The following is a 26,984-nucleotide window of genomic DNA, read 5'->3' as shown; positions in this document are numbered from 1 at the left end:
CACACTTCGTTGCAATCATACAAGCTGCTTTTACCACGAGCCACAATTGGGTGCGGAGAAAAAATGGCGGGCATTAGTGAGAAATGAGCACCGTGGTTTACACGTAAATAACGGTACTCTTGCGTTCACAAAAACCGCTGTGATCCGCTTTCTGAAGCAGATCGCATGCTAGTGGGCCTTAGGGCCCGTTTCCACTAGGAGCTGTGCGATGCGGCTACATAGCTGCATCGCACCGCAGGTGTCCTGAAACACATGCACGGCAATGAAAGCGTTTCCACTGCGTGCATGTTGTGCGGAGCGATCCAAGAATCTGCAGCATGCTGCAGATTCTCGCGCGACCGCATCCGCCCGCAGCCACGTCCCATCTCCTCCAATACACTTCCGCATCGGGAGATGCGGAAGTGATGCGATGCGGCTAGGTAGCCGCATTCGCATCACTAAGTAGTGGAAACGGGCCCTTAGGGTTCTTTTCCACTTAGTGTGCTTTGATCTGAAAATCAGATTGCTCACGTTTTTCCATGGCATGGCGATTGACATGTAAATTGTGGTTCTTTTTTTTCCACCGATGCAATTCCATTTTTTCCAGAACGCAACCGTCAACCTTCTGCATTTTTGGCAACTAAACTATTTTCCCACCGAGTTTTTCTTTCTCCTGTCAGAAAGCCCAAGAGCAAGCCCATTCAGGGCCGGGCCGAGACAGAGGCGAGAGAGGCTCCAGCCTCAGGGCACAGTGTAGGAGGGGGCGTGCAACTCACTCAGCTATCATTCCCCTACTGTGTTTGAAGCAGAGAGAAATAAGTAAAGGGAATACATGGCAGTTACTGCAAGCCAGATAAGTAGAGATTAAGGTGTTGGGGGCCCTGGGGTGCCTCTTAGTCTAATAGCAATCGGTGTGTGACTGCTGGGGTGGGAGGGACGGAGGGGCGCACTTTGGTGTCTCAGCCTTGGGTGCTGGAGGACCTTGTCCCGGCTCTGAGCCCATTGCAATTGTGCCATACACCATATGGTAGCACAACAAAATCACGGTGCTGGAAATAGAAGGAAGCATGATCGCTCTTCCGATGCATGTGATTGGGTGTCCTAGAGGAAAGGGGCCCTTAGCATTCTATGCATGTGATTTTTCACATACACAATTCTGTGTTTGCGATTTGATATTTTCTTGTTATTTACCTTTTTTTTTAGCGATTTTTATATGCGCTTGTATGCAAAATGTCACATTGTGTTAATTCCGCAAATACCAAAGGTAAATTACATGAAATCCATTTAATTAATTTTACAATTGCCTGTGAATATTGATGCACATTTCCCATGCCTTGTCTGCACTACCATTGACTTGCAATACAACATGAATGAATCGCACACTGCACACAAAAAAAAAAAAAGCAGATCTGCCAATCGATTGTAAAACGTAGAAAGATTGCAAAGGCAAGTTCACATACAACTGAAAATAAAATGCAATGATATTGAAAGGGTGCCTATACATTACTCGATGTTGCAGCCCTATCAATTATTTTATCGCATCAGAATCGGTGACACAACATGGCCACAAGATCGATTTCTGTCTGAAATCAGTCGAAAGGGATCCATCGGGAATGGCAGAAAAATCTCAGTCTCACAGGCTTGATCGGGTGCGTGGTGGTAATGGCATTCAATATTGTGACAATTGACAAACTCTATGGACCCCGACCGGTATTCTCCCAGTTGTAAATTATCCACCCCCCATGCCCATGCTCAGTGTTTTAAGGTCCGCTGACGCAACTCCTGGGCTCCTCTGTTGTCCACCGTCATTGTGACCACATATACCATGTGACGCTGGCGCATGTGTGACGTCACATGTGCCGAGTCACGTGGTGCACTCTCCACGACGCAGCGCACCGGGTGGGGGACTCAGGCAGCGGACAGGGAAGATTTTACAACTCCGGGCGGCACAAGGAGAATTTTCCAATTGATTTAATGCTGAGATGTATTGGATATCGTTGGGCAGAATGTGGCCTGGCAATAGATCCCTCTCTGATCAGATTCGATCAGTGAAGCAATTATTTGATGTATGGCTAGCTAAATACATTACATGTGTGGCGATCACGCGTTTTCAGAAATACGCAATTGGGAACCCTACCTAAACAGCCTTGCCTGGCATTGACTGGCAGTGTAAACATGCACTTTTTGGACCTCAGAGGCTCTTATTGAAGCTTGGTAGCACTGCCACTGCTGTGTGACTAAGCATTTGTCACTCCTGCATCCAGGGCCGGTTCTAGACTTTTTGCTGCCAGAGGCAAACTTGTGAGAATCTCCCCTCCTGATTTGGAATGAGTGCAATACATTGAATAATTTACACTGCTTCATTTAATGTTCTCACATAACATGCTGCAGCTAAACACAATAGCACGCTGGCTGGCTGTGAGTCTGTGACAAACAAACTGCTCACCCTCGGTCACTCCATTCCCCCTCAGTCAGGACAGCAGTGCCAACTTCTCCCTTCTGCTGTGCAAGTCCAATGAAACACTGCTGCTCTCCTGCCTCCCCCCTACTCACTCAGTGTTTGACACCTCACACAGCACAACAAGCTGCTGTTCCCCAATGATGACCTCTTTACCTCACTCGCTCTCCTCTCGCTACTCTGACTGCATGCTGTTAGTGTAAAAACAGTACAAACATGCTGCCACTATAACCTCTGCTCCTGATGCAAGTGTTTCACCTTGCTTTATGAGAGAACTGGCCCTGCCTGCATCTGTAGTTGGTGCCTACAAAAGCTTTCAACACAATAGGGCCACAACACTTGTCTAAATATATGAGCAAGAGGACTTTAAGTTAGCCATTTTCTTATATCTTTGGCTTACCAGAGCCTTTTCCCGTACTTATGTGGACCTCGCCACTTACTTGCATTGGTGCAGTCATCTTTAATCATGATCTTCCCATCGTGGCCCTGCACACATTTCTGAAACTTTTGTAAAGCATTTCAGCAGAGGTGGCTGCATCATTTCTTCTGTTTCAAGCTGGCAATTTTCTAAGCTTCGAAGCACGCGCCTAGCATGAGCAAACACAATGCAAATTGTTGGGTACGTTTTGGAAGCTGGGAAGTTTGAAGGTTCCTTGAAGCTCATGAATAAGATGATTGTAGCTCTTTCGGAGCACATGTAGCATCAAAGAAGGTGAAGTACAGGAATGTGGTGTTCTAGTTACTTGCACTAACAAAATTCTATTATAGGATTAGCTATCGGGAGTCATTCCCTAAATGTCATTAAAATTACCTGTTTGGTTAACGGGTACATGAAGCGAAATAAAGCTTTAAAATGAAATACACAGAGCAGCAAATGTATTTACTGGAGAAACTCTTCCTGCTGCTTGCTGTCTTCAGGGTTTCTCCCACACGTACATGTTGTCTTGGCAGCTGGTAATTTGGTTGCTATTTTGATGCCCATAGTTAAAATATTGCTAATGCAATATTACCTGCTATCTCCATCTAACGCTAACCCTATTCCTAATGCCTAACACTAACCCTACTCCTAATGCCTAACACTAACCCTACTCCTAATGCCTAACACTAATCCAACTCCTAATGCCTAACACTAACCCTTCCTAACTCCTAACACTCACCCCCCTCCTAATGCCTAAAGGTGACCACTAACAGTCCAATTTCTAGCGAAAAATCGTTCGAGCGATCAGAAATTCTGATCGGATTGGTTGTAAATAATATCTATTGGTGGACACAATCGATTATGAATGAGTGAAAAAAATGTCGCCCGAATGAATTTTCGTCGAACCAAAATTTGTATTTTCTTGTTGGTTGTGATAGATAGGAAGTAAAGATTGGTTAGTTGATGGTGTAGTGAACGATTTATTACAATATTTCACTTCCGATGACAATTTCTGATCGCTCTAACGATTTTTCGCTACAAATTGGACCGTTAGTGGCTACCTTTAAACTAACCTTTCCTAATTCCTAACACTAACCCCTCTCCATGCCTAACACTAACCCAACACCTAATGCTTAACACTAACCTCCCTAATGCCTAACACTAACCTACCTCCTAATGCTTAACACTAACCCTACTCCTAACACTAACACCCACACATGCCTAACACTAATCCCCCCATCCTACTGCCTAACACTAACCCCCCTTCCAATGGCTTCCACTAACCCAACTCTAATACCTAACAACTCTCCCCCTAATGCCTAACACTAACACAACTCCTAATGCGTAACACTAACCCAACTCCTTATGCCTAAAACTAACACAACTCCTGATGCGTAACACTAACCCAACTCCTAATGCCTATAATAAAATAGTGTCCTTTGATTTAATATAAGTGGAGTTACATTTTAAAGCTGAACTTGGAGCAACTTACAAACTGTTCTCCTAATATTTAAAGCCTCTATCAAGCAAAGAGTTTCATTAATCCTATGACCCCCCCCCCCCCCCCAAAAAAAAAAAAAACATTAATACCACTATAAACTATACAAATTGCACATACATACCTTAAAGAGGCACTGTAGTGACATTTACAGTAGTAGAATGTAGTAATTTACTCAGGATACCCACTTTTACAGTATTTTCCTGGTTTCAGCAGCAGAAACACTTCCTGTATTATATACTAGCTGGTTGCCCGGCGTTGCCTGAGTATGTAATTGGCTAGTGTTAGCTCTGTCCACTTTTTCTAATCCTAACACACAATTACCTAGTTTGTGAGCTTTGCGGTCTTTGGCATCAATAATTGGCTGTGGCTCCACTACTTTGAAAATAAATAGGTGAATTTTGATTAGCTTTTGTAGGCTCCACCTACTTTTCTGAATATTAATCCCAGTCACCCACTGTGCAAAGTTTAAGAACCCTGCCATTGACAGACAGTGTAAGAATGGCTGCAGTTTACATTCTGGCAGTTAAATTTGTATTTTTCTCCACCCACTGATGTGCTAATGTTTCCTAGGTATGTATTTGGCTGCTGTAGGCTGTGGCCACTTTTTCTAACCCTAACACACAATTGTCAATAGTCAATGACCAAGTTTGTGAGATTTGTGGTCTTTGGCATGAATAATTTTCATTGAAATGAAACACATCTGATTCGCTGTTTGTAGCCCCACCCCTTTTCTAAATATTTAACCCCAGTCACCCAATGATCAACTGTACCAGGTTTGAGGCTTGTGCCATTAGCAGTGCAAAAATGGCAGCAATTAAATATTTGCCTTGAAAATCAATAGGTGAATTGTGATTGGTTTTTGTAGGCTCCACCCACTTTTCTGAATATTAATCCCAGTCACCCAGTGACCAACTGTGCAAAGTTTTAGAACCCCACAATTAATAGTGTAAGAATGGCTGCAGTTTACATTTTCCCAGTGAAATTTGTGTTTGTCTCCGCCCACTGAAGACTCGGCATTGCCCAGGTATGTATTTGGCTGGTGCTAGCTGGACGCCCGGCGTTGCCCGGGTATGTATTTGGCTAGTGTTGGCTCTGCCCACTTTTCCTAACCCTAACACAAAATTACTTAATGACCAAGTTTGTGAGCTTTGAGGTCTTTGGCATCAATAATTTGCATTAAAATAAAATAAATCTAATTGGCTGTGGCTCCACCCATTTTCTGAATTGTAACCCCAATCACCCAATGGCCAACTGTACCAGGTACAGGTGATTAACAGTGCAAGAGGCTTGTGCCATTAACAGTGCAAAAATGGCATCAATTAAATATTCCCCTTAAAGATTAATAGGTGGATTTTGATTGGCTTTTGTAGGCTCCACCCACTTTTCTGAATATTAATCTCAGTCACCCAGTGACCAACTGTGCAAAGAACCCTACCATTAATAGTGTAAGAATTTCTCAGTGAAATTTGTATTTGTCTCTGCCTACTGATGACCCAGCATTGCCCGATTATGTATTTGGCTGGTGTTGGCTGCGCCCACTTTTCCTAACCCTAACACACAATTACTCAATTACTCAATGACCAAGTTTGTGAGCTTTGCAGTCTTTGGCATCAATAACCTGCATTAAAATGAAACAAATCAGATTGGCTGTTTGGGGCTCCACCCCCTTATATAAATTTAAACCCCAGTCACGCAATGATCAACTGTACCAGGTTTGAGGCTTGTGCCATTAACAGTGCAAGAATGGCAGCAATGAAATATTCCCCTGAAAAATCAATAGGTAATTTTTGATTGTTTTTTGTAGGCTCCACCCACTTTTCTGAATATTAACCCCAGTCACCCAGTAACCAACTGTGCAAAGTTTGAGAACCCTACCATTAACAGTGTAAGAATAGCTGTTGTTTACATTTTCCCAGTAAAATGTGTATTTGTCTCCGCCCACTTATGACCCGGCGTTGCCCGCTTATGTATTTGGCTGGTGTTGGCTGTGCTCACTTTCCTAACCCTAACACACAATTACTCAATTACTCAATTACCAAGTTTGTGAGCTTTGCGGTGTTTGGCAACAATAATTTGCATTGGAATGAAACAAATCTGATTGGCTATTTGTGGCTCCACCCCCTTTCTGAAATTGAACCCCAGTCACCCAATGATCAACTATACCAGGTTTGAGGCTTGTGCCATTAACAGTGCAAGAATGGCAGAAATGTAAATATTCCCCTTGAAAATCATTAGGTGAATTTTGATTGTCTTTTATCGGCTCCAACCACTTTTCTGAATAATAACCCTAGTCACCCAATGACCAACTGCAAAGTTTGAGAACCCTACCATTAACAGTGCAAGAAAAGCAAAAATGTGCTTTCTTAAAACAAAAAGAATTTGCGATAATTCAGGTTGGAGTGAGCTTGAGATGTCTCCTAGTGCATCACTGCTGAAAATATGCTAAATAACCATTGTTACCCTTAGAAGCTAAACACACCTCCAGAACCACTGGAATGCAATGATGTGTCAGCTTGTTAAATTGTACAGAGCCATAATAATCCAACACGCATACAGACTGTTTTGGATTGTTTGATCCTTATCAGTGCATGGCATAGATTAATTTGGCTCTATGCAGTAGGGCTTGTAACACCGAGAGGGACATGCTACCCAGCAAGCTCATGGTGACCCAGAACTCATTGGAGTGTGTAAGGGACTACAATGGTTCTAAAAGTCCCCTTACTAAGATGTTAAGAAAAACAAACGTTTGCTTTCTTAAAACAGAAAGAATTTGCGATAATTCAGGTTGGAGTGAGCTTGAGATGTCTCCCAGAGCATCACTGCTGAATATATGCAAATTAGCCATTCTACCCTTAGAAGCTAAACACACCTCCAGTGTAACAGTGTATGGCTGCAGTTTACATTTTCCAGTGAAATTTGTATTTGTCTCTTTTTGGTTATGGGAATAAAAAGTATCCTATACTTTATTCCAGGTAATGTACTATGTGTGTGCCAAATTTCATTCAAATCCGTTCAGCCGTTTTTGCGTGATCGAGTAACAAACATCCAAACATCCGAACTTTCCCATTTATTATATTAGTTGGATTGCTGTATGTTGAATGTCCCAGTGATGTTTAGCCTAGGCCGATTAGCTATGCAAGCTTTCTGGGAGAACAGGTATATTTTGTACAGGTTATGGAACTATCAGTGAACAAACATTCTTCAGAAATCGCCTGCCAGGACTAAAGATGTTACTAACTGGGATATATTTCAGAATGTAAATCAGGGAGAGGAAAGATTTTTGCCAAATACCGACTAAATAGTTTATAAGTCAATATTGTAAGCAAATAAGCAATTTTATTCATTATGTTATTTTCAATAAAGTTCCTCTTTAAGGGACCACTATCACAAAAAAAATGTAAAATGTAAAATACATGTTAAAGTGGATCCGAGGTGAACTTTTACTCATTGCATAATTGTGTTCTTTTCCTATAGTTTATAGGGCATTCCTCAAGCCAAATACTTTTTTGTTTTCGTTTTAATACTCTAATTCCCTATAAACTAAATAAACCACGCCCACAGGTTTTCAGAGAGCCTTGGCAGTAGCAAGGGCTCATGGGAGCTCAGTCTGGGCAGGAGGAGGAGAAGATGTTACTAGCCATTGATTTCAGAGGCAGAGGTAGTGTTGGGCGAACATCTAGATGTTCGGGTTCGGGCCGAACAGGCCGAACATGGCCGCGATGTTCGGGTGTTCGACCCGAACTCCGAACATAATGGAAGTCAATGGGGACCCGAACTTTTGTGCTTTGTAAAGCCTCCTTACATGCTACATACCCCAAATTTACAGGGTATGTGCACCTTGGGAGTGGGTACAAGAGGGAAAAAAATTTAGCAAAAAGAGCTTATAGTTTTTGAGAAAATTGATTGTAAAGTTTCAAAGGAAAAATTGTCTTTTAAATGCTGAAAATGTCATGTTTCTTTGCACAGGTAACATGGTTTTTACCGCCAGGCAGTCATAAATGTAATAAAGAGAAGAGGTTCCATAAACAGGGACCGGTAACGCTAACCCAGCAGCAGCAGCAGCACACGTGATGGAACAGGAGGAGGCGCAGGAGGAGAAGGCCACGCTTTTTGAGACACAACAACCCAGGCCTTGCATGAGGACAAGAAGCGTGCGGATAGCATGCTTTTTACCGCCATGCAGTCATAAATGTAATAAAGATAAGAGGTTCAATAAACAGGGACCGGTAACGCTAACCCAGCAGCAGCAGCAGCACACGTGATGGAACAGGAGGAGGCGCAGGAGGAGAAGGCCACGCTTTTTGAGACACAACAACCCAGGCCTTGCATGAGGACAAGAAGCGTGCGGATATAGCAGCAATGCTTTTTGCCGCCATGCAGTCATAAATGTAATAAAGAGAAGAGGCTCAATAAACAGGGACCGGTAACGCTAACCCAGCAGCAGCAGCAGCACAGAGCACACGTGACGGAACAGGAGGAGGCGCAGGAGGAGAAGGCCACGCTTTGAGACACAACAACCCAGGCCTTGCATGAGGACAAGAAGCGTGCAGATAGCATGCTTTTTACCGCCATGCAGTCATAAATGTAATAAAGATAAGAGGTTCAATAAACAGGGACCGGTAACGCTAACCCAGCAGCAGCAGCAGCAGCACAGAGCACACATGATGGAACAGGAGGAGGCGCAGGAGGAGAAGGCTACGCTTTGAGACACAACAACCCAGGCCTTGCATGAGGACAAGAAGCGTGCGGATATAGCAATGCTTTTTGCCGCCATGCAGTCATAAATGTAATACAGATGAGAGGTTCAATAAACAGGGACCGGTAACGCTAACCCAGCAGCAGCAGCAGCACAGAGCACACGTGATGGAACAGGAGGAGGCGCAGGAGGAGAAGGCCACGCTTTTTGAGACGCAACCCAGGCCTTGCATGAGGACAAAAAGCGTGCGGATATAGCAATGCTTTTTGCCGCCATGCAGTCATAAATGTAATACAGATGAGAGGTTCAATAAACAGGGACCGGTAACGCTAACCCAGCAGCAGCAGCAGCACAGAGCACACGTGATGGAACAGGAGGAGGCGCAGGAGGAGAAGGCCACGCTTTTTGAGACGCAACCCAGGCCTTGCATGAGGACAAAAAGCGTGCGGATATAGCAATGCTTTTTGCCGCCATGCAGTCATAAATGTAATACAGATGAGAGGTTCCATAAACAGGGACCGGAAACGCTAACCCAGCAGCAGCAGCACACGTGATGGAACAGGAGCAGGCGCAGGAGGAGAAGGCCATGCTTTTTGAGACACAACAACCCAGGCCTTGCATGAGGACAAAAAGCGTGCGGATATAGCAGCAATGCTTTTTGCCGCCATGCAGTCATAAATGTAATACAGATGAGAGGTTCAATAAACAGGGACCGGAAACGCTAAACCATCCCAGATGTTCATTGGTCATGTTACTTGGTTGGGGTCCTGGAGTGTTGCGTAGTCATTTCCAATCCAGGATTGATTCATTTTAATTTGAGTCAGACGGTCTGCATTTTCTGTGGAGAGGCGGATACGTGAACCTTGCAGGCAACGGCATTCTTCAAGCTTCGGGTTATTTTGCTGACCACGTGCTCATGCAACTCAGGCACTGCAGAGCGCGCAAAGTGGTAGCGGCTGGGAACCACGTAACGTGGGATGGCCACTGACATCATGCCCTTGAAGCTGTTTGTCTCCACCACTCGATATGGCAGCATTTCGCAGGCCAGAAGCTTGGCTATGCTGGCTCTTACTGCCACGGCCCGGGGGTCATTTGCTGGCAATTTCCTCTTGCGCTCAAACATCTCCGAGACAGACAACTGAACCGTAGGGCTGCACAACGAAGGGCTGTTGGTTGTTGTGTTTGATGAACACTGGGAGACCTCAAGAGCACTACTCCGGAAAGTGACAGTGTCAGCGTCATCTGATTTTTTGGAATGTTTTGAACCACGCAATGGCTGGGCTACTGCTGCTGCTGAGGCGGGTCTGGTGGTGAGTCTGGTGAACCCAAGGGAGGCAGTGTTGCTGGTGGTACCCTGTCCTGCCGCGTTTGCCCACAGAGTGGGATGTTTGGATAGCATGTGGCGGCTCATGCTGGTGGTGGAGAGGTTGTTAATACTTTTCCCCCTGCTCAGGCGGGTCTTGCACACCTTGCAAATCGCCATGGTAACATCCTCAGTGCAGTCTTCAAAGAAAGCCCAGAATTTGGAGCACCTGCCTTGCTGGCGATTTCTGTTTGCGCCTCTTTTGCCTCTCACTTGAACTTCCACGCTTGTGGTGCCTGAAATTGCGCGCCGCCTACCTTGTGGCACAAGGCGAACTCGTGCAGCAGTGGGTTCTTCAACAGACTCATCTGTGCTGCTGCTACGACGGCGATGTTCTCGTTCACAAACAAAATCTGGGTCTATGTCCACATTGTCCATACCCTCCTCTTCCATCTCCTCAAACTCGTCATATGTCATTGTGGGGGGCCGCCGCCGTGGAGTACAGCTCCCCAGCACAACCGTCAGGGGAAACACCTCTTCCCTTGCCCCTCCCTCTTTCACCGGATTTCTTCCTCATTTCACTTATCCTTACAGTACACGCTGACTGGCAGCAGTACAGTGGCAGTACAGAAATGCTATACAGTGGTGGGTGAGCGGTGTACCACTATTGCCAGCAGCGACACAGAGCACAATGCTATACAGTGGCGGGTGAGCGGTGTACTACTGTTCCCAGCAGACAAAGAGTGGCAGTAAACACAATGCTATATAGTGTGGCTGAGCCGTGTACACAGAGTGGCAGTAAACACAATGCTATATAGTCTGCTATATAGTCACCCCGAACGGGGTGATGTTCTGCAGCACCCGAACAGTGGCGAACACTGTTCGCCCAACACTACTGGGAACGCAGATTTTAGTACCTAAACACACGATACAACATGTTTTCCGGGGTCGGACTCTGAGGCACATACAGATGGTCCCGATCATCATCCTCATCATACAACTCTTCTCCTGAGTCTGACCCACCCACCACCTCTGCCACCCCAACATCCCCAGACACAGTCACAGACCCCTCATCGTCCTCAACATTAACTTGGGATGCTGGCCTGAGCCCGACCTCCTCCTCCACATCAGGCCCCATCATCCCCTCAATGGCAGCCCTCATTAATCGCTCTGGCGCCGGACCGATGGACACAACGTTCTCCTCCGGGGAGGGCTGCTGCTGACCACTGGCTGCTGGGGTGGATGTTATAGCTTGCGTGGGGCGTTGGCTGTTGCTGTTGTTGGGAGTGCTGCTCACAGCGGAGGTCTCTGAGGAACTCATGGTGAGCTCATATAGTGGTTGACGGTGAGTGGAGTATTACTGATCCCAGCAATATACACACTGACTGGCAGAGTACGCAATGCTATATAGTCTGGCTGAGCCGTGTACACAGAGTGGCAGTGAACAATGCTATATAGTCTGGCTGAGCGGTGTACACAGAGTGGCAGTACACACAATGCTATATAGTCTGGCTGAGCCATGTACACAGAGTGGCAGTAAACAATGGTATATAGTCTGGCTGAGCGGTGTACACAGAGTGTCAGTAAACAATGGTATATAGTCTGGCTGAGCGGTGTACACAGAGTGTCAGTAAACAATGGTATATAGTCTGGCTGAGCGGTGTACACAGAGTGTCAGTAAACAATGGTATATAGTCTGGCTGAGCGGTGTACACCGAGTGTCAGTAAACAATGGTATATAGTCTGGCTGAGCGGTGTACACAGAGTGTCAGTAAACAATGGTATATAGTCTGGCTGAGCGGTGTACACAGAGTGTCAGTAAACAATGGTATATAGTCTGGCTGAGCGGTGTACACAGAGTGTCAGTAAACAATGGTATATAGTCTGGCTGAGCGGTGTACACAGAGTGTCAGTAAACAATGGTATATAGTCTGGCTGAGCGGTGTACACAGAGTGTCAGTAAACAATGGTATATAGTCTGGCTGAGCGGTGTACACCGAGTGTCAGTAAACAATGGTATATAGTCTGGCTGAGCGGTGTACACAGAGTGTCAGTAAACAATGGTATATAGTCTGGCTGAGCGGTGTACACAGAGTGTCAGTAAACAATGGTATATAGTCTGGCTGAGCGGTGTACACAGAGTGTCAGTAAACAATGGTATATAGTCTGGCTGAGCGGTGTACACAGAGTGTCAGTAAACAATGGTATATAGTCTGGCTGAGCGGTGTACACAGAGTGTCAGTAAACAATGGTATATAGTCTGGCTGAGCGGTGTACACAGAGTGGCAGTACACACAATGCTATATAGTCTGGCTGAGCGGTGTACACAGAGTGGCAGTACACACAATGCTATAGAGTCTGGCTGAGCGGTGTACACAGAGTGGCAGTACACACAATGCTATGTAGTCTGGCTGAGCGGTGTACACAGAGTGGCAGTAAACACAATGCTATATATAGCGTGGCTGAGCGAGGTGCACAGTGGCAGTACACACAATGCTATATAGTCAGGCTGAGCCGTGTACACAGAGTGGCAGTACACACAATGCTATATAGTGTGGCTGAGCGAGCGGTGTACTACTATTCCCAGCAGACACAGAACAGTAAACACAATGCTATATAGTGTGGGTGAGCGAGCGGTGTACCACTATTCCCAGCAGACACAGAACAGTAAACAGAATGCTATATAGTGTGGCTGAACGAGCGGTGTACCACTATTCCCAGCAGACACAGAACAGTAAACAGAATGCTATATAGTGTGGCTGAGCGAGCGGTGTACCACTATTCCCAGCAGACACAGAACAGTGAACAGAATGCTATATAGTGTGGCTGAGCGAGCGGTGTACTACTATTCCCAGCAGACACAGAACAGTAAACAGAATGCTATATAGTGTGGCTGAGCGAGGTACACAGAGTGGCAGTAAACAGAATGCTATATAGTGTGGCTGAGCGAGCGGTGTACTACTGTTCCCAGCAGCGACACACAATGACTGGGGGGGACCCTGGCTAGCGTGGCTGGAGAGCGAACTACCCTGCCTGCCTACCCAAAGCTAAACCCACAGAGAAATGGCGGAGATATGACGTGGTTCGGGTATTTATTTACCCGAACCACGTGACCGTTCGGCCAATCAGAGCGCGTTCGGGCCCGAACCACGTGACCCGTTCGGCCAATCACAGCGCTAGCCGAACGTTCGGGGAACGTTCGGCCATGCGCTCTTAGTTCGGCCATGTGGCCGAACGGTTTGGCCGAGCACCGTCAGGTGTTCGGCCGAACTCGAACATCACCCGAACAGGGTGATGTTCTGCAGAACCCGAACAGTGGCGAACACTGTTCGCCCATCACTAGGCAGAGGGGAGGAGGGGGGATTAGTTTTTTTTCACAGGCTTAGTGATCAAGATGCAGATAAGCTTGCCTCTGTGTAATGTTTACAAACAACATGGCTGCTGTCATTGTATCACAGGAAGAAATAATCATTTTCTATTAAAGCTGTTTGCAGCTAGATCTGCTGGGTAAACTATCTAAACTTTAGATAAGTTATATAGACAAGTTACTTGTTATAGTTAGTTTTTCATCTCAGATCCGCTTTAACCCATACAAATAAGAAGTCAGTTTCTTCCAGGGTAAAATGAGACATACTGTAAACTCCTTTTCTCCTATGTTGCTGTCACTTACAGTAGGTATTAGAAATCTGACAAAACTGACAGGTTTTGGTCTAGTCCATCTCTTCATGGGGGATTCTCAGCATGGACTTTATTTTTTATAAAGACACCCCTTAAAAAGGATTTATACAATGATGCTGGCCAGCTTCCCTGCTTACTGCACACTGTTCTGGCAGTTGGACTGAGCAACTGCCATTCACTAAGTGTTTTTGAAAATAAAGAAAACCCTGAGAATCCCCCATGAGGAGATGGGCTTTCTGTCAAATTTCTACTACCTACTGAAAGTGACTGCAACATAGGAGAAAAGTAATTTATGGCTCATTTTACTCAGAAAGAAATGTACTTCTTATTTGTATGTGTTTACTTGTATTTTAAATTTTACAATTTTCGCGATTGTGATCCTTTAACTCACTGCTAAACAACGGCAAGCCTTACAGTTCCAGTCTGTGCCCCATGAGGGAGTGAGAGAGAGGAGGCGTGGCCAACCTGCTGTACATCCCTCCTCCTAATCAAAATGCCTCGTCCGACTGCCTCTCAGCCACCCTGCAGTAGGCACAATGTAAGGTAGGCACAATTAGCTTAGAATTAAGATATTCATAGGCTTTTTCAGGGGCAGCTGAATTAACCTCCCTGGCGGTCAATTAAATCTGGATTTTTGTACCAAGAGCAGCACATTTTTTTTTAAAAAACATTTCTAAGTAGAAAGTTGTGATATTTCACCCGAGTCTGACTTGGGCTTACCATTCCTAGAAATGTTTTTTTAGCCAGAGACAGACTCGGGCTAACACAAGCTAAAAAAATAGATGTGATGGGAAGAGATGCTGGCTTATTTTGTTCAGGTGGGGTGTGAGAAGATAACTGGGTGATAGCAGGTAACAGCACTCATACTGGACCCTCCTGATCTCTGGGACCCTGCAGCAGCTGCACCTCCTGCCCCCCCCCCATAGCCATGTCATCCCTACATACAAGCCCTGTGGCGCAGAGGAGCTTTCTTGTTGACTAGTATAGAAAAGCCAGCCATGCAATACACCAACTTGTTTTCATTTTCCATTAAATCCCTACAAACATTGTTACTAATAGGTGACATGGGTTTGCTCTCGCACATTCCCTGCAACACAGAATTCTTATTTGCAGGTAAATAAATCAGACCGCCACGTCGCCCACACCGGGAGGAACAGATTGAGTTTTCAGCGATTGTTAGCGTGCTTTGTATTTCCCAACCAGAAACCTTTTGCTTCCATATTAGCAGTGTCGCCCTTCATTTGTGTCTAATACATCACGTCCCCTGCCTTGTTCCAACACTTGACTTCATCGTTTTCTCAACTGCCTTTCTACCTTTTCCCTCCTAACACAGTAACATTCTAGCTCCCCTTAAAGAGGAACTGTAACCAAGGATTGAACTTCATCTTAATCAGTAGCTGACACCCCCTTTCCCATGAGAAATCTTTACCTTTTCTCAAACGGATCATCAGGGGGCTCTGTTTGGCTGATATTGTGGTGAAACCCCTCCCACAGTGTGATGTCAGCACCTAGGTACTGACATCACACTGTGGGAGCATTGTTGCATTGTGGGATATAACAGCTGTTGATGCTTTCCTCGTCACTTGTGCGCCCAGCACATGCGTAGTCTGGACAGGAGGACGCCAGCTGGTATATTTAAACAGGCCTAGTGGCCATTTGTCTTTACACTCCCTATGTAGCTGCACGTCTTTTTCTGATATGCCAATGGGATAGTAAGTATATTCAGACATATCTCTTTGCTGCAATTGATTTTGGAACTTTGTGTCTTTAGATTTTCTGGAATCTTATATGGGGGCACGCATATTTTATATTGCCAGCAGTATTGATCCAGGTCAGGAGTTGGGCTTTTTCTATGTTTAGCCTGTATTTAAGTACCCTTGGCCTTATTGAGGAATGAGATATGTATATATACATTTACTATGATTAGTACTAATAATATGGAACAATGCATATTGATTTATAAGATCCCTTTTTTTTGCTGTTTAAAGAGACTCCGTAACAAAAATCATCCTACAAGTTCCAAACGCTGTTCTAATGTGCTCTGGCTTACTGCAGCACGTTCTACTATCACCATCTCTGTAATAAATCAACTTATCTCTCTCTTGTCAGACTTGTCAGCCTGTGTCTGGAAGGCTGCCAAGTTCTTCAGTGTTGTGGTTCTGTGATGCATCTCCCCCCTCCAGGCCCCTCTCTGCACACTGCCTGTGCATTATTTAGATTAGGGCAGCTTCTCTCTTCTCTCTTATCTTTTACAAGCTGGATAAATCCTCCCCTGAGCTGGCTGGGCTTTCACATACTGAGGAATTACATACAGGCAGAGCTGTCTGCACTCTGCAGGAAGAAACAGCCTGACACTTCAGTGGAAGATAGCTGCAGGGGGAAAGAAACACACAAATGATCTCTTGAGATTCAAAAGGAAGGGTGTATACAGCCTGCTTGTGTATGGATGTATTTTCTATGTGTGGACATACTGTACATCAATCTACTTCCTGTTTTGGTGGCCATTTTGTTTGTTTATAAACAAACTTTTTAAAACTGTTTTTAACCACTTTTAATGCGGCGAGGAGCGGCGAAATTGTGACAGAGGGTAATAGGTGATGTCCCCTAACGCACTGGTATGTTTACTTTTGTGCGATTTTAACAATACAGATTCTCTTTAAGCTCATAGACTAGTGTTTGTGACTCTATCACCACCCATATAATCATACTACTGGGGTTACCTTCTTTGGCCAGGTGAGATAATGGCATTGCTTTTTTCCATCAGGTTGTGTGTGCGTCTGGTTGGTGCAGATGCCCCTATATTTTTGTGTAGCCTTGGCTTGCTTATGATGCAGACTGAATCCTGTGGTGTGTATTGACCTTTTTTCATATGGCTTTTTACACTTCATGGCAATTCACTTCTCAATAATATTCTTCTCGTGCTACTGATTTGCACTTTCTTTGGATGTTGACCGATATATACTGATCCTGGATGTATCCTTCTTTTTCTCTTGCACTGATGTCACCTCTTTTCCTCTTGGGTGCTACTTCTGTTCTTGTGCCTATTCTCTGGCGACCCCTGAGCTACTAAGGTACTAAGATTCAGTACCCTTTGTAGGCTCATGGGTGGCTGTTCTTTTGCTCTTGCGCCATGGACATTGTTTGGTGGATGTGTTGATGTAGGTTTGTTCAATGTATGACCTTGCCGTCTGCTGATGCATATTCCACCATGTCCATTCTTGTTTTCTTTCCTCCCATTTTTCCTCAAGGTGATTGCTCTCTGGGACTTCTTTTTGGAGTTTATTTTATACAAATCAAATTCTTAATATGTGTCCCTTTGTTTGTTTGTTTTTTAGAATTCTTGTTATATATACAGTGGTGTGAAAAACTATTTGCCCCCTTCCTGATGTCTTATTCTTTTGCATGTTTGTCACACTTAAATGTTTCTGCTCATCAAAAACCGTTAACTATTAGTCAAAGATAACATAATTGAACACAAAATGCAGTTTTAAAGAGAACCCGAGGTGTGTTTAAAGAATGTTATGTGCATACAGAGGCTGGATCTGCCTATACAGCCCAGCCGCTGTTGCTATCCCAAACCCCACTAAGGTCCCCCTGCACTCTGCAATCCCTCATAAATCACAGCCGTGCTGTGAGGCTGTGTTTACATCTGTAGTGTCAGTCTCAGCTGCTCCCCCGCCTCCTGCATAGCTCCAGTCCCTGCCCCCGTCCCTTCCCTCCTATCAGCAGGGAGGGAAGGGATGCAGGCGGGGACTGGAGTTCTGCAGGAGCCGGGGAGAGCCGCAGACTGACACTATAAAGATCAACACAGCCAGCTCTGACAAGCTGTTTGTCAGCAGCGTGGCTGTGATTTATGAGGGATTGCAGAGTGCAAGGGGACCTTAGGGGGGTTTGGGATAGCAACAGAGGCTGGGCTGTATAGGCAGATCCAGCCTCTGTATGCAGATAAAATTTTTCAAACCCACCTCGGGTTCTCTTTAAATTATGTTTTTTTATTATTTAGTGAAAAAAACCCCCTCAAAACCTACATGGCCCTGTGTGAAAAATAAATTGCCCCCTGAACCTAATAACTGGTTGGGCCACCCTTAGCAGCAATATCTGCAATCAAGCGTTTGCGATAACTTGCAACTAGTCTTTTACAGCGCTCTGGAGGAATTTTGTCCCACTCATCTTTGCAGAATTGTTGTAATTCAGCTTTATTTGAGAGTTTTCTAGCATGAACCGCCTTTTTAAGGTCATGCCACAACATCTCAATAGGATTCAGGTCAGGACTTTGACTAGGCCACTCCAAAGTCTTCATTTTGTTTTTCTTCAGCCATTCAGAGGTGGATTTGCTGGTGTGTTTTGGGTCATTGTCCTGCTGCAGCACTCAAGATCGCTTCAGCTTGAGTTGACGAACAGATGGCCGGACATTCTCCTACAGGATTTTTTGGTAGACAGTAGAATTCATGGTTCCATCTATCACAGCAAGCCTTCCAGGTCCTGAAGCAGCAAAACAACCCCAGACCATCACACTACCACCACCATATTTTACTGTTGGTATGATGTTCTTTTGCTGAAATGCTGTGTTACTTCTACGCCAGATGTAACGGGACACGCACCTTCCAAAAAGTTCAACTTTTGTCTCGTCGGTCCACAAGGTATTTTCCCAAAAGTCTTGGTAATCATTGAGATGTTTTTTTAGCAAAATTGAGATGAGCCTTAATGTTCTTTTTGCTTAAAAGTGGTTTGCGCCTTGGATATCTGCCATGCAGACCGTTTTTGCCCAGTCTCTTTCTTATGGTGGAGTCGTGAACACTGACCTTAATTGAGGCAAGTGAGGCCTGCTGTTCTTTAGATGTTGTCCTGGGGTCTTTTGTGGCCTCTTGGATGAGTGTTCTCTGCGCTCTTGGGGTAATTTTGGGCGGCTGGCCACTCCTGGGAAGGTTCATCACTGTTCCATGTTTTTGCCATTTGTGGATAATGGCTCTCACTGTGGTTCGCTGGAGTCCCAAAGCTTTAGAAATGGCTTTATAACCTTTACCAGACTGATAGATCTCAATTACTTTTGTTCTCATTTGTTCCTGAATTTCTTTGGATCTTGGCATGATGTCTAGCTTTTGAGGTGCTTTTGGTCTACTTCTCTGTGTCAGATAGCTCCTATTTAAGTGATTTCTTGATTGAAACAGGTGTGGCAGTAATCAGGCCTGGGGGTGACTACAGAAATTGAACTCAGGTGTGATAAACCACAGTTAAGTTATTTTTTAACAAGGGGGGGCAATCACTTTTTCACACAGGGCCATGTAGATTTGGAGTTTTTTTTCTCACTAAATAATAAAAACCGTCATTTAAAACTGCATTTTGTGTTCAATCATGTTATCTTTGACTAATAGGTAATGGTTTTTGATGAGCAGAAACATTTAAGTGTGCCAAACATGCAAAAGAATAAGAAATCAGGAAGGGGGCAAATAGTTTTTCACACCACTGTATATGGTGGCCTGATGAAGGGTGTATATTGACGCCCGAAACGACCGTGTGTCATTGCCAAAACCGAATATTTCTATGTTCAGCCAATTTCGAACTATGCATGTTAATCATGCTAAGCCAGACCATACCTTGATTGGTTTTAATGAATTACCTTGATGTCCATGAGGACTACCTACACGAATGGATGAAGTCTATTAATGTTTTGTATTTTTCTCATAAAGTTTTTGGACCACATTTTTGTATTGCCAGATTGTGCTTTTTTTGGATTCATCATTGAGTTCTCTCTAAAGTAAACAAGTGTACATCTCAGTCCTGCCAGGTGATGTCTGTGCATAGAACTCTCAGTAAATGAACATTTCACAAAGGGAGAGACTTTATGCTTAGCAGTTGGAAACAGCTGTTATTTCCCACAATGCAACAAAGTTCACACTGTGGGAGGGGTTTCACCACAATATCAGCCATACAGAGTCTCCTGATCATCTATTCGAGAAATAGGTAAAGATTTCTCGAGGGAAAGGTGGTATCGGCTACTGATTGAGATGAAGTTCAATCCGAGGTTAAAAATACAAAAAGGAAACCAACAGTGATGCTCAAATCCGAACTTTGGGTGAACCCGGGTAGTTGTTATCTGGATATCACCCAGTAAACCTGTGCGGGGTGGGGTCAATCTTACCTGTCTGATGTCTTCTTCGTCCGTCCCTCGGCGCCTCCCACGATGCGTGTGGAGCGTCACGTGAGTACAAACACTTCCTCCTTCAACCCGGAAGGAGGAAGTGTTTGTAATCACATGACCGCCGCTTGGACCGCATCGTGGGAGGCGCCGAGGGACGGACCGAAGAAGATGTCAGACAGGTAAGATTGACTCAAACACATACATAAGGTTAAAGTTCCTACTTAAGTGGGAACCTAGCCTAAGTGAAGTGGTATGTGTCCAAAAATACTCCTTTGCGAGTTTGATCTAACCTGAACAACAGCAGCTGCGACAACAATGCTGCCCGATCTCCACACTCCCAGCATGCAGTGTGCTGCACAATCCCGCGCTAACTCTCCGTGACAGGCGCCCCCCCACACACACACATCACATATGAGGAGCGATTAAACGGCCCACATGTCCTTTGCATAAACATAACTGACAAGTAAAGGAACGAGCAAACAAAAGGCGTGTATTTCTGATATGGGTAGCGGATGATGCAAAATAAACACAACATATAACCCAGTGACAGCTCGGATTTATCCGCGGACTCTCGCTGAGCGGAGAAGAGAGAGGCAGAAGGAATAAAGAACAATGGAACATGTATAAAACAAGCAGGTGTCAGATCTTACACGTCAGCCCATTGTTTTATTGAAGCGGAATTGTTTTGTGTGTCTCCAGACGACGGAGAAACGTTGTAATTCTTGTAAGGATCTTGTAATGCTTGTACGGCGGAATGCGGAGGTGAGATCCACCTCCCTTTAACATAATGGAATAATGGATTTCATGGCACGATGAGGGTGAAAATGTTACATGGTTTTTATATTAAAGCCTATCACTAGGTTTGGATAGAGTGGGGGAAGGTAGGAGCTTGTGTCAGGTTCCTATTGCTGTCTGTGTTCCTATCACAAAGAACACACAAAGAAAGGGAGTAGCTATGTTCATCTTACTTAGGGACCATGATTTTAAAGGAGAGAACAGGTGCTGAGGGGAGTGGCCAAATTACATACCAACAATCATTAACCCTCTGCATTCAGGACGTTCACAGAAAGCTGAAACCTTAGCAGCGTTAAAATCATCTAGGTTGCAAAATCATGTGGTTGCAGAAAGTGGACAGTAGCTTCCAAAATCTATTGCATGAAAAAGCATTGTGTACTAGACCCTTTCACCAGCGATGAGGTTTCCCCTTATGGAAAGGGTCCCTACTCTGTCTATACGAGTCAGCAAGCAAGCAAACATTTCATGCTCATAAACTGGGATTCACACTAGGGCTCTGTCAGGTTTCTACCATTCTGGGGTGCACGCATGCACATCAATCGTTTTACGATTTCCAGGGAGCGACAAACTGCACTACTTCCATCATTAAATAAATGGGCAATGCTGGCATAGGGGACAGGAGAGCTACAGTCTTCAGCCAGGCCACAATGGCAAATTTTATGCTAATTTCATGCAAATGTATGCAGATTTGGTTGGTTTCTTGCCAAGCTGTGAACATTTGCATATAATCAGCATACCATTCACATCACTTGGAATTATTAGCATCTCAATGACCTTGCCTATTTAGCCTTGTATCCACACCTGACTAAAGTTGGCCGAGGGGGGCGATAATGACTGCCTTAGCCGATAGTCAGGTGTAGATACAGATCTCCCGACTAGGCACGGCCACTCGGCAAGTGATCCGCCTGGTGGATCAACTTGGAATAGCGGCGCCCAACTTCTGTGAAGATGCCACTTTCCTGCCCCCGCGTGACATTATGCACGTGCTGCTCCGTTGTCCCTCCGCTCCCCCCCACACACACACACAGCAACAGAACGCCTTATCAGGTAAAGAGCTGACACGCTTCTGTACAGGCTGGCCCAGGGGGCAACATCGGTTGTTAGGTGTGTGCACCTTTTGGTGGACCAGGAAAAGGGTCGTCAGAAGATGGAGCCCATGCTCCAGGTCGTTGCCCATATATTTGGGACTGAGATACTGTTCTGGTTATCCAGTCATTATTTCCTATGCCAGGTTTAAGCTATTTGACATTTTCCTGATAATTTACCCACCTCACCAAAGCCATCCAGGGTCATTGATTCCATAGGTGCAAACAGGGTGGGATAGCACAGGCACTCCCGTTTCCTTCTACATACCCCCAAAATATTAATACGTTATTTGATTCCTTCACTAAACTATGATTATGGCAGGGATTAGATTGTGAGCTCCTCTGAAGAGAGTCAGTGACATGACTGTGTACTCTAAGTGCTGCAGAAGATATCAGTGCTATATAAATACATAATAATAATAATAATATGGTAGGACATTAGGCTATGACCATGGTAAGGATCATATTGTGATTACTCTTTTGCAGAGCGGTGTGCAGCAGAGACAACTTACAAAGCCTCCAGGCGCCATCTTCTACACTTTCTGCAGCTGCCTGCTGCTGTGCTGTCTCTATGTATGGCTACCGGCATATCACCTTATCTTCATCGGGTCGCATGCATGCTCTGGGAACCGTACACAGAGGATGCAGCTGGGAGCTGCAGGGAGTGTAGAAGATAGTGCCTGGAGGTTTTGTAAGTTTCATCTGTGCACTACTCTGCACCGGGGGAGGTTAGTGTAATTTTAGGGTCTGTTGCTTGGAAGCAGGAAATTTGGGCGCATGAGGCAGGTGGACAAAAAGGGCGCCGCCATTCACTCCCATAATAAATATCGTTTAATGGGCGCCCAACAGGAAAAAAGGGCGCCGGAGAAAAATAACGTTTTAAAAGCGGCGCCCGGAGACTTTTAATGTTTTATAACTGCTTCTCATAATTACACATTATTTAATGATTTATAATTTTTTAAACATTATTTTTAAACGAAAAACAGTACAATATTTTTTTAAAACATTATTTTTAAACGAAAAACAGCACAATATTTTTTTAAAAACGTTATTAATGCTTATCACAGGGGGGGTTTAGGTTTAGGCACCACCAGGGGGGTCTTAGGTTTAGGCACCACCAGGGGGGTCTTAGGTTTAAGCACCACCAGGGGGGTCTTAGGTTTAGGCACCACCAGAGGGCGTCTTAGGGTTAGGCACCACCAGGGGGGTCTTAGGTTTAGGCACCACCAGAGGGGGTCTTAGGTTTAGGCACCACCAGAGGGGGTCTTAGGGTTAGGCACCACCAGGGGGGTCTTAGGTTTAGGCACCACCAGAGGGGGTCTTAGGTTTAGGCACCACCAGGGGGGTCTTAGGTTTAGGCACCACCAGGGGGGTCTTAGGTTTAGGCACCGCCAGGGGGGTCTTAGGTTTAGGCACCACCAGGGGGGTCTTAGGGTTAGGCACCACCAGGGGGGGTCTTAGGGTTGGGCACCACCAGGGGGGTCTAGGGGTTAGGGGTAGGTACAGGGAGGGTTCTGTGTGAGAGTAGGGTTAGGTATAGCTTTAGTAACATTATTATTAATGTTTTATAAAACATAAATTTCACTTTTAAAACAGGGAAGATGAACGTTTTTACAATTGCCGATTTCATACACATTATTTAATGATGTATAACTTTATAAAACATTATTTTTAAACGAAATATAGCACAATTTTTTTAAACATTATTCATGCTTATCGTTTAAAACCCTGCGCCCTTTTTTCCCGGCGCCCTTTTTTAACGTACGCCTGTTGCTTGACACACACACACATATCCAGCATCAGGCCGGAAATTAGGGGCTTTACTGTATATAATAATACAGTAGGAGATTAGACTATGATAGTGTTTCTCAAACCTGTCCTCGTGACTCCTCAGCATTGCATGTTTGGCAGGCAACCTCACTTATGCACAGGTGGGGTAATTGGATTCCATGTAGCTGTGACACTAATTACCCCACCTGTGCATAGGGGAGGCTGCCTGCAAAGCATGCAGCATTGGGGAGTCACAAGGACAGGTTTGAGAAACACTGTATTATGACTATGGTAGAGATTACATTGTGAGCTTCTGTGAAGGCAGTCAGTGGCATGGCTATGTACTCTGTAAAGTGCTGCAGAGGATGTCATTGCTATATAAATACATAATAATAATAATTTTATGGTAGAACATTAGACTATGAATGTGGTAGGATTACATTGTAAGCTCCTTGGAGGACAGCCAGTGACATGCCTATGTACTCTGTAAAGTGTTGCAGAAGATGTCAGTGCTATATAAATACATACTAATAATGGTAATACTAATTATTAATATTATTATTATAATATGGTAAGACACTAGACTATGACTGTGGTAGGATTAGATTGTGAGCTCCTCGGAGGACAGTCAGTGACATGGCTATGTACTCTGTAAAGTGCTGCAGAAAATGTCAGTGCTATATAAATACATAATAATAATTATGTGGTAGGACATTAGACTATGAATGTGGTAGGATTAGATTGTGAGCTCCTTGGAGGACAGTCAGTGACACGCCTATGTACTCTGTAAAGTGCTGCAGAAGATGTCAGTGCTATATAAATACATAATAATAATAATAATTATGTGGTAGGACATTAGACTATGAATGTGGTAGAATTAGATTGTGAGCTCCTTGGAGGACAGTCAGTGACACGACTATGTACTCTGTAAAGTGCTGCAGAAGATGTCAGTGCTATATAAATACATAATCGTTATAAGGTAGGACATTAGAGTATTACAATAGCAGGGCTTAGATTGTGAGCTCCTCTAAGGAGAGTTTGTAACGTGACTATTTCAAGTGCTGGAGAAGATGTCAGGGCAATATTAATACATAATAATAAAGCTAAGAGCTGGTGTCCAAACTAACAGCGCCAAATCCAACAACTTTGACCTAGAGGTTTCTGCCAAAAATAATACTCATGTTTTATTGTGGATTCTCTCTTTAGTGGATGAGAGTAAAGAGACTGCAGCAGCATACTTTTCCACACTTTGAGAAAAGTAAGAGGGGCACCTTTACAACACGCCTCCTGCCACACCTCTAATTATGCCCCTGTCACATCCCTAGCCACACTTACCACAAAGGGTTCATAAGCAAAAGATTTCATTCCACTATTCAGATGACACCGTTCCTTCCCATCATCATTAGTTTTCCTTCATATTAACATTTGAAGATTAAGAAATGTACCAATTTGAAGTGAACCTGTAAGGATAAAAACAAGTAAAACATTTCTTATTGGTTGGATTGTCCAGCGGCTTACCGTGTCCTCTTTGACCCCACTGCTGCTGACCAGGACTCTTTCCTCTTCTTGACCGTGCTCCCCTGTGTACTAGAGAGGCCAGCCAGACAGGGAGGGGAGCCCGGACATTAGAACATATTCCACAAGCGCTTGCTGGATATGATCAGGGGGACCCTGTGCAGGAATGGTGGGGTCAAGGAGGAGGACAAAGGAAGACGCACACAATGTTAGTCGATCAAGGCACACATCGTTCTGCTGCTTGTTTTCCTGCATTTCGTTACATGCCACCTCAAATGTTGTTTTTGATTGCATTAGGTGCATCCCATTTACTAGTGGTCCCCTACATCATCCTTGGTGGTCTTATGGTCTCCCATAGCTTCCTAGGTGGTCTAGTAGTCCCCCATAGCTTCCCTGGTGGTCTAGATGAACCCACTTAGCTTTCCTACTGGTCTAGTGGGTCCCCGTAGATCCCCGATGATCTGGTGGGTTCCCTACAGTTTTCCTGGGGGTCTGATAGGTCCCCCCATAGCTTCCCTGGTGGTCATGGGGTCCACCATACCACCAGGGAAGATGTGGGACACCACTAGATCTTCAGGCAATCTGTGTGGGACCACTAGACCACCCGGGAAGCATCTAGGTTACAACCCAATAGAATGCCCAGTGTGAAACTAGGGGATAGGAATACCATTTAGAGTTGTCAGTATAAGAACAAATATTTACATAGTTCTGTACATCAGGGACAAATGAAGAAGAAAGTGGGAAAGAGCAATTTGATCCTCAAATTCTCTCCGAAACAGGGACAGTTGTGAGCAGGAGACACTAGGAGATGCCCACCTTACTGGATGAACGTAAAGACTGCAGCAGAAGATATTAGGCGATGCTCACTTCAGCGCTCCCCAATCACATAGCCCGAGGAGAAAGATAAGATTTTATTCTTTAATATTTGGGGAATCACTAAATCTCAGTCATTTTTTTATGAACTTGCTTTCATGACTCATTACAGGTTTCCTGTGATTAATTTTTCTTATTACGCTGATAACAAGTTGTTTATTATGAATCATGAGCTACATTTCTGGAGTTTTCAGTGATAAATTATTCTGATGATTTGGAAACCTTTCAACATCTCCGGTGTTTTCTCAAGCAGTGTATAACTTAAAAAAAAATGGGCATGTCTAACTTTTGATGCCCTGGTTTTGGGATCTGGTTCTGATTAGCTCACAGCTGGCCGGCGCCCACCCTCCACAGGGGACCTTGTGTTAGGAACAACCCTTTTTCATCATTCATTTATTAAAGGAAGCCCGTAATGAGAGATAGACGGAGGCTGCTATATTTATTCTCTTTTAAAAATTCCGCTTGCATGTTTTACTAATCCTCGGCTTGAAATACTTTATAAGACTTTATTGGTCTGATTTATTAGCGTACGTACAAAAAGGGCGCCCGGACAAAAAGGGCGCGGGGTGTAAACTCTAAATAATAATTAATCATTAATAGGGTTTATAAAAATAGTGTGCTATATTTCGTTTACAAATAATGTTTAACAAAATTATAAATCATTAAATAATGTTTATGAAATCGGAAATTGTGAAAACGTTAATCTTCCCTGTTTCAAAAGTCAAACTTATAATTACGTTTATTAAAAAAACAATAATATATGTTTAATTGTTA

General features: G+C 44.4%; 1 protein-coding gene across 7 annotated transcripts in view; it reads left to right on the top strand.

The window, feature by feature from the left end:
* Positions 1 to 26,984, top strand: part of GRIK5 (glutamate ionotropic receptor kainate type subunit 5) — a 793,047-nt gene that overhangs the window by 267,190 nt on the left and 498,873 nt on the right. The gene's annotated exons all lie outside the window — the stretch shown is intronic.

The sequence above is a fragment of the Hyperolius riggenbachi genome, chromosome 6 (genome assembly GCF_040937935.1).
Source record: "Hyperolius riggenbachi isolate aHypRig1 chromosome 6, aHypRig1.pri, whole genome shotgun sequence".
NCBI lineage: Eukaryota > Metazoa > Chordata > Amphibia > Anura > Hyperoliidae > Hyperolius > Hyperolius riggenbachi.
The sequence above is the reverse complement of the archived record's forward strand: the minus strand, read 5'-3'. Positions and strand labels throughout refer to the sequence as shown.